A 19,558-nucleotide genomic window follows, 5' to 3' on the forward strand; every position below is an offset into this window, starting at 1 on the left:
GGAGTGCAGAATTATTAGGCAACTTCCTTTCCTTTGGCAAAATGGGTCAAAAGAAGAACTTGACAGGCTCAGAAAAGTAAAAAATAGTGAGATATCTTGCAGAGGGATGCAGCACTCTTAAAATTGCAAAGCTTCTGAAGCGTGATCATCGAACAATCAAGCGTTTCATTCAAAATAGTCAACAGGGTCGCAAGAAGCGTGTGGAAAAACCAAGGCGCAAAATAACTGCCCATGAACTGAGAAAAGTCAAGCGTGCAGCTGCCAAGATGCCACTTGCCACCACTTTGGCCATATTTCAGAGCTGCAACATCACTGGAGTGCCCAAAAGCACAAGGTGTGCAATACTCAGAGACATGGCCAAGGTAAGAAAGGCTGAAAGACGACCACCACTGAACAAGACACACAAGCTGAAATGTCAAGACTGGGCCAAGAAATATCTCAAGACTGATTGTTCTAAGGTTTTATGGACTGATGAAATGAGAGTGAGTCTTGATGGGCCAGATGGATGGGCCCGTGGCTGGATTGGTAATGGGCAGAGAGCTCCAGTCCAACTCAGACGCCAGCAAGGTGGAGGTGGAGTACTGGTTTGGGCTGGTATCATCAAAGATGAGCTTGTGGGGCCTTTTCGGGTTGAGGATGGAGTCAAGCTCAACTCCCAGTCCTACTGCCAGTTTCTGGAAGACACCTTCTTCAAGCAGTGGTACAGGAAGAAGTCTGCATCCTTCAAGAAAAACATGATTTTCATGCAGGACAATGCTCCATCACACGCGTCCAAGTACTCCACAGCGTGGCTGGCAAGAAAGGGTATAAAAGAAGAAAATCTAATGACATGGCCTCCTTGTTCACCTGATCTGAACCCCATTGAGAACCTGTGGTCCATCATCAAATGTGAGATTTACAAGGAGGGAAAACAGTACACCTCTCTGAACAGTGTCTGGGAGGCTGTGGTTGCTGCTGCACGCAATGTTGATGGTGAACAGATCAAAACACTGACAGAATCCATGGATGGCAGGCTTTTGAGTGTCCTTGCAAAGAAAGGTGGCTATATTGGTCACTGATTTGTTTTTGTTTTGTTTTTGAATGTCAGAAATGTATATTTGTGAATATTGAGATGTTATATTGGTTTCACTGGTAAAAATAAATAATTGAAATGGGTATATATTTGTTTTTTGTTAAGTTGCCTAATAATTATGCACAGTAATAGTCACCTGCACACACAGATATCCCCGTAAAATAGCTATAACTAAAAACAAACTAAAAACTACTTCCAAAACTATTCAGCTTTGATATTAATGAGTTTTTTGGGTTCATTGAGAACATGGTTGTTGTTCAATAATAAAATTAATCCTCAAAAATACAACTTGCCTAATAATTCTGCACTCCCTGTATCTTCACATTCCTATCCACAAAGATCATCATCAGTTTCTAAGGTTTGCCTTTCTGGAAAAGCATTATCAGTTCGTGGCCCTTCCCTTTGGGTTGGCCACAGCTCCAAGAATCTTCACAAAGGTGCTAGGGTCCCTTCTGGCAGTCCTCAGGCCACGGGGTATAGCAGTAACGCCCTATCTGGACGATATTTTGGTTCAGGCGTCAACTTATCATCTGACCAAATCTCACATGGACACTGTGCTGTCCTTTCTAAGAACTCACAGTTGGAAAGTGAATATAGAAAAGAGTTAACTTGTTCCACAAATGAGAGTTCCATTCTTTGCAACTCTGATAGACTTGGTAGACATGAAAATTTTTCTGACGGAGGTCAGAAAATCAAAAATTCTAAATACTTGCCGAGTTCTTCAGTCCATTCCTCAGCCATCAGTGGCGCAGTGTATGGAGGTCATTGGATTAATGGTAGCAGCGATGGACATCGTTCCGTTTGCTCGCTTTCATCTCAGGCCACTGCAATTGTGCATGCTCAGACAGTGGAATGGGGATTATGCAAATTTATCTCCTCAGATAAATCTGGATCAAGAGACCAGAGACTCTCTTCTTTGGTGGTTGTCACAGGATCACCTGTCCCAAGGAATGTGCTTCCGCTGACCATCATGGGTTATAGTGACAATGGACGCCAGCCTCTTAGGCTGGGGTGCAGTCTGGAATTCCCTTAAAGCTCAGGGAACTTGGACTCCAACGGAGTCTCAGTTGCCAATCAATATTCTGGAACTGAGAGCAATATTCAATGCGCTTCAGGCGTGGCCTCAGTTGGCACTGACCAAGTTCATAAGATTCCAGTCGGATAATGTCACGACTGTAGCATATATCAATCATCAGGGGGGAACAAGAAGTTATCTTGCGATGATAGAGGTATCAAAGATAATACGATGGGCAGAGATTCACTCTTGCCATCTATCAGCAATCTATATCCCAGGAGTAGAGAACTGGGAGGCGGATTTTCTAAGTCGTCAGACTTTTCATCCAGGGGAGTGGGAACTCCATCTGGAGGTCTCTGCATTGTTGATTCATCAATGGGGCACACCAGAATTGGATCTGATGGCATCTCGACAGAATGCCAAACTTCCATGCTACGGGTCCAGGTCAAGGGATCCCCAGGATGTACTGATAGATGCTCTAGCAGTACCTTGGTTGTTCAACCTGGCTTATGTGTTTCCATCATTTCCTCTCCTGCCTCGTGTGATTGCAAGAATCAAACAGGAGAGAGCTTCAGTAATTCTAATAGCGCCTGCATGGCCTTGAAGGACTTGGTATGCGGATCTGGTGGACATGTCTTCTCTGCCACCGCAGAGACTACCATTGAGACAGGACCTTCTAATTCAAGGTCCGTTCCAACATCCAAATCTAAATTCTCTGCAGCTGACTGCCTGGAGATTGAACGCTTGATTTTATCTAAGCGGGGATTCTCTGAGTCGGTCATTGATACTCTGATTCAGGCTCGCAAGCCTGTCACTAGAAAGATTTACCATAAAATATGGCGTAAATATCTTTATTGGTGTGAATCCAAGGGTTACTCATGGAGTAAGATTAGGATTCCTAGGATCTTGTCCTTTCTCCAAAAAGGATTGGAAAAAGGATTATCTGCTAGTTCTCTAAAAGGACAAATTTCTGCTTTGTCAATTTTATTACACAAACGTCTGGCAGATGTCCCAGACGTTCAGTATTTTTGTCAGGCTTTAATCAGAATCAAGCCTGTGTTTAAATCTGTTGCTCCACCTTAGAGTCTACTCTGAACTTTGTTCTTAAGGTTCTTCAAGAGGTTCCGTTTGAACCCATGCATTCCATAGATATTAAACTGTTATCTTGGAAAGTTGTATTTTTAGTTGCTATCTCTTCTGCTCGAAAAGTTTCTGAGCTTTCTGCATTACAATGTGATTCGCCTTATCTTATATTTCATTCTGATAAGGTGGTTTCACGTACTAAACCTGGATTCCTTCCTAAGGTTGTTTCAGATAAGAATATTAATCAGGAAATTGTTGTTCCTTCCTTGTGTCCTAATCCTTCTTCTAAGAAGGAACGTCTCTTACATAATTTGGATGTGGTCCGTGCTTTAAAATTTTACTTACAAGCGACCAAGGATTTCAGACAAACATCCTCTCTTTTTGTAGTTTATTCTGGAAAACGTAAGGGTCAAAAAGCTACGGCTACCTCTCTCTTTTTGGCTGAAAAGTATCATCCACCTGGCATATGAGACTGCTGGACACCAGCCTCCTGAAAAAATTACGGCTACTCTAGATTCTACTAGAGCTGTGGCCTCCACATGGGCTTTTGAAAACGATGCTTCTGTTGAACAGATTTGTAAGGCTGCGACTTGGTCCTCCCTTCATACTTTTTCCAAATTTTCCAAATTTGATACTTTTGCTTCTTCTGAGGCTATCTTTGGGAGAAAGGTTCTTCAAGCAGTGGTGCCTTCCATTTAGGTTCCTGTCTTGTCCCTCCCTTTCATCCGTGTCCTAAGCTTTGTTATTGGTATCTCACAAGTAAGGATGAAACCCGTGGACTCGGCATATCTTGTAAAAGAAAAGGAAATTTATGCTTACCTGATAAATTGATTTCTTTTACGATATGCCGAGTCCACGGCTTTTCCTTTCTCTTCCTATACCTTCGGTCGAATGACTGGGGGGAGGAGTTAGGGGAGGAGCTATGTAACAGCTCTGCTGTGGTGCTCTTTGCCACTTCCTGTTAGCAGGAGGATAATATCCCACAAGTAAGGATGAAACCCGTGGACTCGGCATATCGTAAAAGAAATCAATTTATCAGGTAAGCATAAATGTCCTTTTTGTTGTTATTTTAACTAGGTAGCTATTAAATAGTTATTAACTATTTAATAGCTATTGTACCTAGTTAAAATAAATACAAAGTTGCCTGTAAAATAAATATAAATCCTAAAATAGCTACAATGTAACTATTAGTTATATTGTAGCTATATTAGGGTTTATTTTATAGTTAAGTATTTAGTTTTAAATAGGATTAATTTATTTAATTATAGTAATTTTATCTAGACTTATTTAAATTATATTTAAGTTAGGGGGGTGTTAGGGTTAGACAGGTTTAGGGGTTAATAACTTTATTATAGTAGCAGTGGCATTGGGGGCGGGAGATTAGGGGTTAATAATTGTAGGTAGGTGACATCGATGTTTGGGGGGGGCAGATTAGAGGTTAATAAAATTTACTATAGTGTTTGCGAGGTGGGAGTGCGGCGGTTTAGGGGTTAATACATTTATTATAGTGGCGGCGATGTCCGGTCGGCAGATTAGGGGTTAATAATTGTAGGTAGGTGGTGGCAACGTTGGGGGTGGCAGATTAGGGGTTAATAAATATAATATAGGTGTCGGCGATGTTAGGGGCAGCAGATTAGGGGTTCATAGGGATAATGTAGGTGACGGCGGTGTCCGGAGCGGCAGATTAGGGGTTAATAGTATAATGCAGGTGTCGGCGATGTCGGGGGCATCAGATTAGGGGTTAATAAGTGTAAGATTAGGGGTGTTTAGACTTGGGGTTCATGTTAGGGTGTTAGGTGTAGACATTAAAAGTATTTCCCCATAGGAATCAATGGGGCTGCGTTAGAAGCTGAAAGCTGCTTTTTTGCAGGTGTTAGGTTTTTTTCCAGCCAGCTCAGCCCCATTGTTTCCTATGGGGAAATCGTGCACGAGCACGTTTTGCCAGCTTACCGCTACCCTAAGCAACACTGGTATTACAGTGAGAAGTGGAGCTAAATTTGCTCAACGCTCACTTTTCTGAGGCTAACGCAGCCATTCTGAAAACTTGTAATACCAGCGTTATTTAAAGTGTGTGCTGGAAAAAAAATGCTTGTTAGCCCCGCAGGTCTTTACCGACAAAACTTGTAATCTAGGCGATTATTAGCACAGATGAACACCTTGTTTGCTAAAATTATTTTTAAAACGCCAAACTTCAACCACCATTTTCCTTTTGTGGAGGAACTAATTCTGACTAACTCCCAGAGATGAAAGAGTTTGGCAATGGCATTGAGTTAACAAAATGTGTGTAGCTTCAGCAGTAATTCTAAAATAAGAGACTGCTAGCTAGGTTAGGCTTTTGAAGCTTGTTATGTGATCTTTCGGTTTTCAGGACTGGAAAAGCCACACATTTCACACTTGAATTAAAGAAAATGGGGCAAAATAAATAATGAATTGATACTGCAAATTTGTTTTATTATGCATAAGTAAGCATTTTATATTACAATCTCAAAGTGCTTACTATCTCTTTAATTGCCAAATGGCTTTGATTTACAATGTAGGGAACGTCTCAAAGAAGGGACCTTCCTGTTTGTAATGCACTTCTAGGTACCAGCTTCTGACTGGTGGGTGCACATACTGTCGATGCCTCTTGTCATTGGCTCACACAATGTGTTCCAATAGCTCCCATAGTGCATTACTGTTCCTTCATTTAAAGGATACCGAGAGAATGAAGAAAGATGTAAATTGAAAAGTTGTTTGTATGCTCTATCTAAATCATGAAAAAAATGTTTAATGTCAATTTAATAAAAAATATATTTTCATATCCCAAAAAAATGAAAGACTACATTGGAGACAGCTTACTTTTTTATCTATTTATATTTATGAAAAACTGGTCATGTAATAACATTTTTTAAGTGCCCTGAATAAATATGTTTCCTGAGGTACACTTTTACTCCTGAATAACCTGTAATCTAATAGTTATTTGCTTGAAATCTTTCAACCTGAATAGTTAATTAAACTTAGATTTATGCAAGATTAATTAAAGATATCATTATACAAGAATGTACCGCGGTAAATCATTGCCAACCACAGTGATTTGTTAATCTCCCAGCTATGAGAAGGAGTCACTCCCTTTATCATTGCAAGAGCACTGAGCCTGTAAATGGCTCGCCCACGCATATGAAATTCAGGTATTTATTTCAACACAGGAAAACCAGGATGCAAGTAGAAACAGCAACTGTAAAATCATAGATTTACCATAGTTACTTGATGTAGACTTCTCATGTAAAAGATCTACTGGCATTGTTCTGTAATATTATTATTAATCTATCATCTATCTATCTATATATCTGTCTGTTTGCCTTTCAATCCGTCCTTTCATCTGTCTATCTATCTATCATCTATCATTCTATCTATTTGTCTGTCTATATGTCTTTCTGCCTGCCTGTTTTTCTGTTTGCCTGTCCATCCGCCCTTTCATGTGTTTATCTATCAATCTATCTGTCTGTCTGTCTATATGTTTGTCTGCCTGCCTGTTTTTCTGTTTGCCTGTCCATCCATCCTTTCATGTGTCTATCTATCTGTCTGCCTGCCTGCCTGTTTTTCTGTTTGCCTGTCCATCCGTCCTCTCATGTGTCTATCTATCTGTCTGTCTGATTGCCTGTCCATCCGACCTTTCATGTGTCTATCTATCTATCTATTTATCTATTAGGTAAGGAAGCTTGAATAATTAAGTAAATTTAATGAAAATGTCATACAAAAATCTATATTCACCCTATTGAACACTATAAATTTATCAGTTTATTATTTTTTTCATTGTCACAATAAAGAAACACCCAATGATAAGGATTATTTAGATTTTACAAAGACGACATTCCTTGTGTGAGGAAACCACTGATAACACTGGTTTATGATATTTGGCATCATGTAAATGAAAAAGAAAAAAGAAACAAACATGTTTACTGACTGATTCATTCTTAACAGCTACATTGATGGAAAAGGATCTATCTTTACAGGCATAAAAATAAAAAGTTGTTTTATTCAGGACAGAAAAATCAATTTTTTCATGACTTTTTTGCATTAAACGCTCTCTGCTTCATTTTATCTATGCACTTTCTCTAATCTTGGTATTGGGCTTGCATTTTAAGCAGGAAAAGAGGCTAGACCTGTAAAGAAAGTGAATTAATACATGTAGCAGTTAAAGTGAAAGTCAATCCTAGCGTTGTACAAACGCTAGGATTGACTATTGAAACAAATAAAGGGGACTTTAATTCATGTCCCCTGGGTGCCAAGCCGGATTTACTGCACAGCTATTGGATAAGAGGTGAAAACGTCACCTCTTAGCAAAATATTTTTTGGCCGTGGGCTGCCATAGCAGCTAAGAACGGCGATCAGTTGAAAAGAAAAAAGGTACTTTCTGCATGAAGTATCTTATACTTCATGAATGAAAGTGCCCTTTATTTGTTTCAACAGTCAACCCTAGCGTTTCCAAAATGCTATGGTTGACTTTCACTTTAATGCATCATACCATGAAAGAAACATCAGGTGGACATTGCACACAGACCAAAGTTTTACTTAGCAGGTGAAGCAGTAATTAAATATTTTCAGTCCAGTAAAAAGGAAACAAGGTAGCTGGAACAAGATGTACTACAAAGCTGTAGCAGTCTGGTCCAGTGATATGGAAAATAAGGTAGATGGAAAAAGAGGCATACATTGTAGCTTGAACAACACGTACTACAAAGCTGGAGCAGTTTGGTTATACTAGCTGAGTGCTATAGAAAGCAAAAAGGTAGCTGGAACAAGGGGTTGGAGCTGTTTGTTTACAATAATGAAGTCCAGTAAATGACATGCAAGATATTCAGCAAGTAAAGATCAAGCAGTTACTAAAGTCAGACCAGAGCAGCCTGATTCATTAGTAGCAAGACATAAGATATGATTATTTAAAGATCTCCACTCAGCTTTAAAAGATACATCAGTTCTAAGAAGTCCTTAAAGGGACATGAAACCCAATTTTTTTCTTTCATGATTTAGAAAGAGCATGCAATTTTAAACAATTTTCCAATTTATTTAAGTTATCTAATTTGTTTCATTCTCTTTATTTCCTTTGTTGAAACTCAGATTTTAACAGGCTCAGTAGCTGCTGATTGGTGGCTGCAAGTAGATGTAGAAATAGTTAACTGTTTTACGAAACAAAATAGTTGCACAAAACACATCAGTTATACATTACAAAGTACATTTACACTCATAATAACACTATCTAATAAAATTAATTTAAAAAAAGTATTGCACAAAAACGTTATGAGGCTCAAAGATATGAGGTGTTAGAAAAAAAGACATGTAAACAGGGATACATAGATATAAATATATTTGTGTGCATATATATATATTTACAGACAAATATACATATATAAACACATATCTACAAATGTATACAAATATAGACATATATATATAAGTGCTTTTAAATCAAAGAAAAAACCCTATTAAGAAAATAGGGAAAGTATGCTCTTTTTACACATAAAATATATATTTTGCCACTTAAAATTAAACTTTTACTAATTATAGTTAGAAAAGGCAGCATAAATAGAAATTGTATCTAGCGTGCCAGAAAAATAGTTAAAAACACAACTCTGTAACTATGACTTGTATAAAGTACTTCAATGTTGCTGATTTTAGGTAGTTTATCACATATGAGGAGGAGGGGAAAAAATCAAAGATATTGGGTAAATATAAGAGCCCCTATTTAGGAACTGTGTCCTGTATTGCCCTATATTAGGGTAGATAAGCCACTTTTTTACACTAAATATATTATAAATCCCTTCCCAATCCTTCCCACAATATGTCAACAAATGTTACAACAACAAATAAAATTATCAATTAGTAAATAGTCTGAAATTAACAGAGTGCAGTTAAAATAAACATGAAGCCCCTGACGCGGTCGTGTTTCACATATACGCTTCCTCAGAGGGGAAGAAAATGAAGTCTGCTCTCCCTGCAATCTCAGCCCATTTAATTGCAATGTGGTTTCAATTAGAAGAAACAGCTATTTCATATAAAATATCAACCCAAGGGAGCAATTTTCTATTAATTTTAAATAAATAATTGTAAACACATTAAATGGAAAACAATTTTAAACCATTTTCCACTTGTAAGTAGATAAAACATTGTTAACAAGCTATATTGCCATTCCAATATCAAAAACATTAAAATTATGAGGGCTCTACATTAGGGGAGGGAAGTAATGAATAATGGAGTAATTAGTCTGAGGAAGGGGTTTTGACACTGAAACATAAATGATTAAACATTTCTTCTGAGTTAAACATATATATGTGAGTGTGTGTATGAAATTAAAGTAAAAATAATAAAATCAGTGTTACATGTGCCTGAAAACAATATTGTGGCGGTTATACAGCTGAGGAACATAGACCTTTGAAAAGCCTTTTTCTTATCTTATTTGCTGTAGCTAATAAGGGACATAGGGCCCAATTATCTGAAGCTCCTCCCTGGGTTGGCGAGAGTATTAAAGAATGCACGCCAGTACTTCTATTTCCCTGGTGGAATTATGTAAATAACTTTTTAGCCTGAAAACAGGGTGTCTCGCTAAGGGGCGTATACAGGAGATGCATACATCACAAAAGTGCACATAGAAAACAGTAAATTAAAAATAATCCAAAACGGATGATTGAATCATCAGATGTTTTTCACAAAAAAAATTATTTGATCAAAAACGTAAAATTAGTGTGTAAATTACACATGAATAAATCATATAAATGCACAGTGTTAATCATAATTTAAAGGGAAATTAAACAGTAAATAAATGCTAGATAGAATGATTCATTCAACGAAAAGATCAGTCTGAGAATGAAATGTAGATGTATTTTTTAAAAGTTTCATTAGTTGTTTAAATATTGACAAAATAAGTGTAAAGTTTTAGGCCTATATTTAACAAAGTCTGGCGGACCTGATCCGCCAGTGCGGATCAGGTCCACCAGACCTCGCTGAATACGGAGAGCAATACGCTCTCCGTATTCAGCATTGCACCAGCAGCACACAAGAGCTGCTGGTGCAACGCCGCCCCCTGCAGGCTCGCGGCCAATCGTCCGCCAGCAGGGGGGTGTCAATCAACCCAATCGTACTCGATCGGGTTGAACTCCGGCGATGTCTGTCCACCTGCTCAGAGCACACGGACAGGTTATGGAGCAACAGTCTTTAGCCCTCTGCTTCATAACTGCTGTTTCTGGCGAGTCTGCAGGCTCGCCAGAAACATGGGGCATCAAGCTCCATTCAGAGCTTGATAGATGGGCCCCTTAGTGTCTATAAAACAATGGGAGCTGCCATGTTGTAACTTAGGTTACCTTCTCTGCTGTGGAGAATTAGGGACAGTAACTTATAAATAAGTCACTAGAGTGTGCAGCCAATGGCTGTGTGGAATATAACAGTGTTCTGCACTTTTACTTCTAACAGGAAAGGAAAAGCTCACAATTTCAGAATGGAAATAAATAATTATATTGCAGAGGTTATTGTTTTACATATACTATTTATCAATTAATAAGTGTTTAAAGTCCCTTTAGGTACACCGGATGTGCAAAAAACACATAGAAATTCATACTTCTAAGTACAAAATACAAAGCCTAATTGCTGTTTTATCTTAAAATGGGCTGAAGATGTATGAAATGTTCTCTCAAATCCCAGGGTAATTGTCCAAACAGTTCAGGTGGCGAGGTTGTGACAAAATACACAAAATACTTAAAGGGACAGTTTAAACCAGAATATGTATTTTTTTAAAAGATAGATAGTCCCTTTATTACCCATTCCCCAGTTTCACATCACCAACACTACTATATTAATACACTTTTTACCTCTGTGATTACCTTGTATCTAAGCCTTTGCAGACTGCCCCCTTATTTCAGTTCTTTTAAAAGATTTGCATTTTAACCAATCAGTGCTGACTCCTAGGTAACTCCACCAGTGTGAGCACAATGTTATCTATATAGCACAAAGTTACTAACGCCCTCTAGTTGTGAAAAAAAATGTAAAAATGCATTCAGATAAGAGGCAGCCTTCAAGGGCTAGAAAATTAGCATGAGCCTCCTAGGTTTAGCTTTCAACAAAGAATACCAAGAGTACAAAGCAAAATTAATGATAAAAGTACATTGGAAAGTTGTTTAAAATGACATGCCCTATCTGAATCATGAAAGTTTATTTTTAACTAGACTTTTCCTTTAATACCCTAATAGAAAAACACATGCATACGAAAACAGAGGCGATTGTAAGACGCTATACGCAGAAAGCAGTGCAATGTGTTTAATTTTTGTTGCAGGATTTAATTTAAGTGCGTTTTCCTTTCCAGGGAGCTCCATTACTTTCTATAAAAGGCATTCCCGCCACTCACAAGGATTGCCCCTTTTAAAGATAATTCCACCAAGGCAGCCAAGGCTCAGAACTGGCGAAGATTAAATCATTGGCTCCATAGAAATTATCTCCTCCATCGATCAGAAGAAAAGAAAATTATCAGGTAAGCATAATTTATGTTTTTCTTCTTAAACGGGAAGAGTCCACAGCTGCATTCATTACTTTTGGGAAAACAATACCCAAGCTAGAGGACACTGAATGCCAACAAAGGGTGGGTACAAAAAAGGTGGCCCCTTCAAAAGGCACCACAGCCTGAAATTACCTGACACCCTATAAAAATAATAAACAACACGGGTAAAAAAAAAAATCAAGCCCAGGTAACTGCATGTCAGTTACATAACCAGCAAAGCCAAGCTAGAGACCACTCAGCCCCAGAGTCTGCTGAGCACAAACAGTCTCTGAAGAGTCAGCCCTGTGGCTCTCGCCACGAAGAGTAGCCCCGGCCTACAAGTCAAGGACCTCTATCTTCCCCCGAGAGGTAGAATAGATCCCCAGAGGAGATCCAAAGGACCATCCCACATGGGTTCAAACAATCCAAGGTTGTCACTATATTATCACCCAGGGAAACAAACTCCCTAGCAAAACAAGGACCTAAACAGAAAGTCCATACTCAGGGGAAAATGTCCCAAGAGGACCCGATGGCCACCCTCAAATCCCTGACACAGCACCATACCACATAAGGTGCTCCAGAAAACCGTGAGTTCCCTGTTGCATCAAAGTCAATTTAAAACCTGCAGGCTAGGCAAGCATAGACAGCAGAGACAGGATAACTATCCCAGCAGCTAACAAAAGAGCTCTCCAAGAGAACACCAAGTCACCTGAAACAAGAACTCACAATGACCAGCTTCCAAGTAGGAAGGCTGACCCAAGCCAGCGTGGAACTCAAACCACGAATAGCATAAAAATCTCGACAACAGCTCCTCACCAGAATACCGGGCTCCAAGGATCATCCCTTCCCAGCAACAGATACCATTAGAAAGAGCAGGACATCAAAATTCCCCCCACCAAAGGGGAGGACAGACTTAAGAAAGAAAACTGTCAACACTGCATAGAGTAACCAATCCCCAACCTTCCCTCCAGGGTATTGGTTCCAGCCCAAAGGCTAATCAAAGACCAAAGACAAGAGTCCCAGACCTCTGGAAGAAAAGGATGGATCTACGAGGATTAAAACCCCCAAGTAGAACTCAACCACCAAAAACGGCATGCTACCCCGAGTCAGGACAGACCTCGTACTCGGGTTTGAGACCCCCTACACTGCTGTCTTCCATAAATAGGAACACTTCCCAAGGGAAGAGAGTTCTCTAAATATCAGAATCCAACAATTAACAGGAGCCTTACCTGGGAACAAACCGACAGCCTCCTGCTTCAGGAACAGTGGAGCCAGACACTACTCCACATCTCCCTATCCAAAAATTCTGAGAATGAAATAAGGGGAAAAAAACCTACAAGGCAAGAAAAAACAAGGACCAACAGGTCATCACAGATACTGAGGTAACTCCAAATCAAGGAGAACACAAAAGAACCCATCCCCCACTCTAGATGAGAAAAGGGAACTAATGCAACGGAAGCCACCCTACCATAGAGGCCAGCACAGTTGAAAAGACAGTTGGAGTCTACAAGGAACATTAATTGCCCCAGAAGACCAGTAGGGACCCATCAGAGAGACCTAGAACCTAAGCCTCAGGCAGATAGGAATCTCCCATGAGAACAGAACCCTGCTTCCTTCAAAGGGACACATGGGAACACAAACCCTAAGGTTAAACCGAACCGTCCAAATCCGAACCAGGAAGAGACATGGTCCTAGGCCAGAGTCCTCGTAAAACGGAATCGATCAAAAGATCTAATTTCCTGAGGAACCCTAAACTGCCCCCTATGATTAGGAGTGCACCATCTAAAGTCCGTAGACTTAATGACCAAGCAAACAGCCTCAAACCCAAGAGTCCAAAAAAACTCCAGATCATTTTATGAATTCGCCACCCAGTGCTCCTGGATCGCAAGGAAAAACCTTATAGACAAGATTAACTATGTGTTACACAAGCTGGAAAGGTATGTGAACCCTGGACCTTCTGCTTGCCATCCCAGTGAGCTAGAAGTATACTACCCTCCCCTAAACTCCAACAGAGCTTTGAGGATTAATGGTCATCTACCTGACCCCAGAAGGGCGACAGTCTGTAACAGACCTCAGACCTCCACTGTCAAGCCCAAAGGCTAGATCTGCAACGAGGTCGAAAATAACCCCCGAGCGTCAGAGACCATAGTCAGACCAAGGGCAGATCCTATATGGAAGAGACAACCATCTCCAGAGATCTTTGCAGGATGGTTCTCCCAAAAACCCCTTTAACAGTGTAAAAGCTGTGAACCTCCCAGCTCCCTACAGAAGGCAGGGTAACTCCTGCTATCCACCTGAGCACTCTAAGCAAAGGAAGAAGGCCATGCCCGCACTTTCAGACCAGATGACCCAACCCAAGGCGGGAAGGAAGGAGACTCCGCCACCGCAAAATAATGCTATTAGGCTAAAGAGTCAACAGCCGGAAGACCCTCAAGTAAGGACGCAAGTCGTTCATCACTCGGAACACTAGACCACGGAGGTCATTCACATCTCCCAACTCCAAAGGAATGGAAACTACAGTTCTGAGTCCCCAGGGACCTGTAAGAACCATGAAGATGTCTGAAAAGTCTGACCCGTATCCCAGGCGAGTAGCCAGAAAAAGCCAACCTTAGCGGCACTCACAACCCTCCGTTCGGAAGCGTTGAATCTACACACTTGGCCTCATACTTCGAAATAGGATCTGAGCCCGGAGTCCATATCAATAGGCCAAGTGACATTCAGAAGCTGACTGGACTAAATCAGCACTACGAGGGTGACATGAACCCCAGTAATAGCACAAAAGTGCCCGACCAGTACCTGCCTGGTATAAGGACACTCCAGAACTGTCCAAGGTCCAAGAAAATTCGACCCGAAGGTTCGATAAATGAGCTAGAAAACATAATTCTGTTATCCAAAAGTGTGCAACTCAAATGGAAGTGACCACACAACAACAAAATCGCAAGTATCGGTTCCAGAAGAGAACGTTCTCAGAACGGAATCTATCAGACATGAGCTTAAGAAAAACAAATCAAACACATCCATCCGGATCAAAATAAAAGGAAGGCAGCACCCGCGGGTGAACACCCAAGGTGAATGAAAATGCCAACGGACCAGCCGATCAGAGGCCCCATTCACCTAAGCTCAGAACTGGAACTGAAAAATAAAATAAAAAACGGAGACGGTAAGGAGATTAGCTTCATCCCCAAACATCTTATCCAGCTTGCCATCCAACATCTAAGGCCTCTGTTCCCTCGGCCCACTTGAACTGGGATCCTTTAACATCGCCAAAACATGCCTTAAAAGGACACGAAGACATGCCAGCCTATAATGGAAGGCAAAATTATCCCTCGCCGGATCAAAGAAAGACCCCAGCCCTGAGGTTGAGGCCCCTGAAGCATCAGAGGCAAATGCTTACCCAGGAGTCCAAACTGAATCAGGCGATCCGACGCCCGACGGACCCTGGTTAACAGAACACGGACAGTATCTTAAAAATATTTCACTTGGGAGATATAAATGAGCCAGCATCAAAGAAATGTCCATGCAGAACCGCGCAGTAACCTCTGGAGGAAACAAGCCACCTTCCGGAGAAGGAGTAAAGGCCATAGGGACACCTGCTTGCATAGCCAAGAAAGGGTCTGGGGCACGTGCCTCATGGGACATGGAAACCTCAGAGGCAGATGGCTCAATGCACTCTAAGCACCCTGATTCAGGAGAAGAGAGTTCTCTAGAATGGCAATGGGAACTGATGGGCATGGATAACCCAGGCTATTTTATATTCATCACAAGATGCATTCTCCGTATCGGAGACATCCGTGTCTAAGATATCAGAATCCCCCATAAAGCATCAGAGGCCAATGCTTACCCAGGAGTCCAAACTGAATCAGGCGATCCAACGCCCGACGGACCCTGGTTAACAGAACACGGACAGTATCTTAAAAATATTTCACTTGGGAGATATAAATGAGCCAGCATCAAAGAAATGTCCATGCAGAACCGTGCAGTAACCTCTGGAGGAAACAAGCCACCTTCCGGAGAAGGAGTAAAGGCCATAGGGACACCTGCCTGCATAGCCAAGAAAGGGTCTGGGGAACGTGCCTCGCGGGACATGGAAACCTCAGAGGCAGATGGCTCAATGCACTCTAAGCACCCTGATTCAGGAGAAGAGAGTTCTCTAGAATGGCAATGGGAACATAACTGATGGGCATGGATAACCCAGGCTATTTTATATTCATCACAAGATGCATTCTCCGTATCGGAGACATCCGTGTCTAAGATATCAGAATCCTCCATAATCTTGGGATTACAAAAATGCTAAACACACACTGGAAAACTTTTTACACCCCCAATGGCTGGGGCACTCACCACCTCCTGTGAACCAGACAACCCACAAGCAAACTCTCTCTTTCGCCACACAGTCAGCATACGGATGTGAAAAACAACGTAACCGCACCCGTGGTGCACCGTGCCAGTCACAAAAAGGGTGTGCGCAATCTCAAGAGATCGCGCCATTTAGATAAGGCCGTTATGTTCCGTAAAAGCCATGAGCCTAAATATTGCTACACATTTGCAGATAGAACCATATAACAAACATGATTCAAGTCCCCCCTGTTCAATAACCCCCCTCAGGAGATATTAACCCATGATTCCCTACTAAGATTGAAGGAGTCACACTGGGACTCTACCTTCTTTCGTTAACATTACATTCACATAACGAAATAAAATGAAACAATCTTACCGGAATCTGTGCCATGGAACAGGAACACGGCCCTTCAAGTGTGACAGATAGTAGCCTCGCTTCTGACATGGACTTGAGTGAATGAAGGCAGGCAGCGAAACTCGTGAATGCTGATTGCCAAGGAGCTGTTAATATGAGTCGGGATGGTTTCGCAGAAAGACTCTCCCTGCATCTCCGGACTCAATCCTTCATCCATGCTCTCACTGAGAGGCTGACAGGATTACTTAAAACTCCAGTCCCACCCTCCATAAGAGACTATCTCGAACTTCTGACACTTCTCTGCCAACCTCCTGTGAAGAAAGGCAAAGAATGACTGGGGGATTAGGGAAGTAGGGGAGGTGCTTGGGGCCTTTGGCTGGGGTGTCTTTGCCTCCTCCTGGTGGCCAGGTTCTGGATTCCCAAAAGTAATGAATGCAGCTGTGGACTCTTCCCGTTTAAGAAGAAAATATAGTTTTACCAGTTAAATTACAGGAAAAGGTGGTAAAATAATGAGAGTACATTTCAGGCAGTTTTATACTCATATTTAAATAAGATTGTGCACATTTAAAGGGACATGAAAGTAAAGATTAAACATCAGATAGATCGTGCAACTTTAAGAGTTTACACCTCCTATTAAAATTACTTTGTTCTCTTGGTATCTTTGTTGAAACGCATACATAGGTAGGCTCAGGAACAGCAATACACTACTGGGAGTTAGCTGGTAAATGGTGGCTACACAATTTCGTCTTGTCATTGGCTCACCAGATGTTTTTAGCTAGGACCCACTAATGCATTGTTTCTATGGAGCTAAATTCAACATGTTTAACCCATTTGAGGGGTTAAACACATTGTTATATGCAAGCAGCATATTTTTGCCTTTTTAAGTCCCTTTTACCAGATAGGATTTAGTAATCTCATGGTATTCTATAACAAACAGCAATACATCTTTTTAGAACTATGCATACTATGCAACTAAATAGTATATGTAATAATCTAATGTAGTAATATAATATAGCATTCCTCCTATTTACCTAACCTAGCACTGTGACTAAGTGTGTGTAGTTCTAAAGAATAAAGAAAAAGCAGTGGTATAGCACACACAGGGCCGGTGTTCTGTCGAGAACTCGAATTCATCCAAAACTCCAATCTGACGTCATTTCCGGCAGCAGATTACACTAATTGCCTCCATTGCGCATGCGAATGCGCACCCGTGATTATTTATCTGAAAAGAGACGGGCCCTTGGGGAGAACTCATTGAATTCTCCATTAAAAAGCCAGTCCGCCAGTCTAAAAAAAGACAGACCCTTGAGAAGAAGTTATCGAGTGCTTTAAGAAAAGCTAGTGCGCATGCGCGCATTTTCAGAAACCTGACACATTATAGTTAAACGTGTAAACACAGGGCCCGTCTGTTTCTCACAAGTTTTACCCTCAGGCCGAGCTGACTAAGTTATTGCTTGTTAGAAATATTCAGCTGCGAAACCGCTGAGCACACACACTGATCACACACAATATTTATTATCAATCATTGTTTATTTCTCTAAGATACTTCGTTTTTGCAAACGTCCATGTTTTGAGCTAATTTTAATCAAATTATCCAAAATTACAATAAATAGCTTAGAAATAAATAATGATTGATAATAAATATTGTGTGTGCTCAGTGTGTGTACTCAGCGGTTTTCGCAGCTGAATATTTTCTAACAAGCAATAACTTAGTCAGCTCAGCCTGAGCGTAAAGCTCGTAAGAAACAGACGGGTCCGGTGTTTACACGTTTAACTATAATGTGTCAGGTTTCTGAAAATGTGCGCATAAGTTATTTTCAAGGGTCTGTCATTTTTTTAGTGTCATAATAAATTCTGCATGCGCACTGGCTTTTGTTGGAGAATTTGATGAGTTCTGCCCAAGGGTCCGCCTCTTTTTAGATGAATAATCTTGGGTGCGCGCTCGCATGCGCAATGTAGGCAATTAGTGTAATCTGCTGCCGGAAATGACGTCAGATTGGAGTTTTCGATGAATTGGAGTTCTCGACAGAACACCAGATTACAAGTGTCACACTAATGATAGGGCGGGACAAGATAAGCAATATCGTTTTTCGTTAAAACGGTCCGAGCATGGGCGTTCCATGGGCGAATATGGAATTGTCTCTCCAATCCCAGCGTAATTCTGTAAACATTTTTGCCCTATGGATCTCACTGTTTTTCTCACAACTTAAAATGTGGCGATATTTTAACAAAATACTCAAAACACTAATTACTGTGAGAGGAAAACCTATGCATACGAGAATAACAGCAAATTTATGGTACAGTGCACTGAAAACAGTGTAATTTGATTTGTATTAGGAGTAATATTAAAGTTTAAACATACGCTATTTTTTAATATAGAATTCAATGAGGGCTGCCCCTGCGAGTGTTGGAGTGGAAAAAAACATCTACACTGCAAACATTTTAGAATCGGCCCCCTAGTATGAACCGGGAGCAGAAGGAGACTCTTGCAATATGGATTGTGATATGGATTTACATAACATGATTTTATCCATGGTTTTTGCACTGCGTGTAAATACTGTGCTTTTCTTTCAGCACTAAAAGGAAGATTAAATATCATCTTTGGAACATTAGAAAATTCCTCCTTGAACAGAAAATGGATTACTTATTGAAACCAGTTAGTTCCCATATTCTCAAAATGACACTTACTTGGCACATACTGTATATTTGGCAGGGCTACCAAGGTAATATTTTCTTAAGGATTATGCATTTTAATAAATATACCTTAAACTAAAGCATACACTGCAGGTAATGTTTAAGTTATCATTTTGCAGGAAGACTGTTGTGTAATAAGTCTGCAGTTATATGGGTAAAAAGTCATTTCCTTAATGCAGAGATGTCAGTGACCTATACTCTTGGTCATTTTGTTGAAATGACTACAAGATGTTCTGTAACTTATCTGTAATACCCTAGTAGATGTTGCACAGGGCTTACAGAAGAGAACATGAAACCCAAACTTTTTAGTTCATGATTCAGACAGAACAGTTTCCATTTGACTTCTATTATCAAATTGACTTAGTTCTCCTGGTTAGTAGCATGCATGTGCCAGGATAACTATATGGTAGGGCTGCAGAAAATAATTGATTCAGTGATGCATCGCGATGCAGCCGTTAACGATGCTGCATCGATGCAGTGCAAGACCTGAATCGATTCAGGGGT

This window comes from Bombina bombina, chromosome 5, assembly GCF_027579735.1.
Source record: "Bombina bombina isolate aBomBom1 chromosome 5, aBomBom1.pri, whole genome shotgun sequence".
Lineage (NCBI taxonomy): Eukaryota > Metazoa > Chordata > Amphibia > Anura > Bombinatoridae > Bombina > Bombina bombina.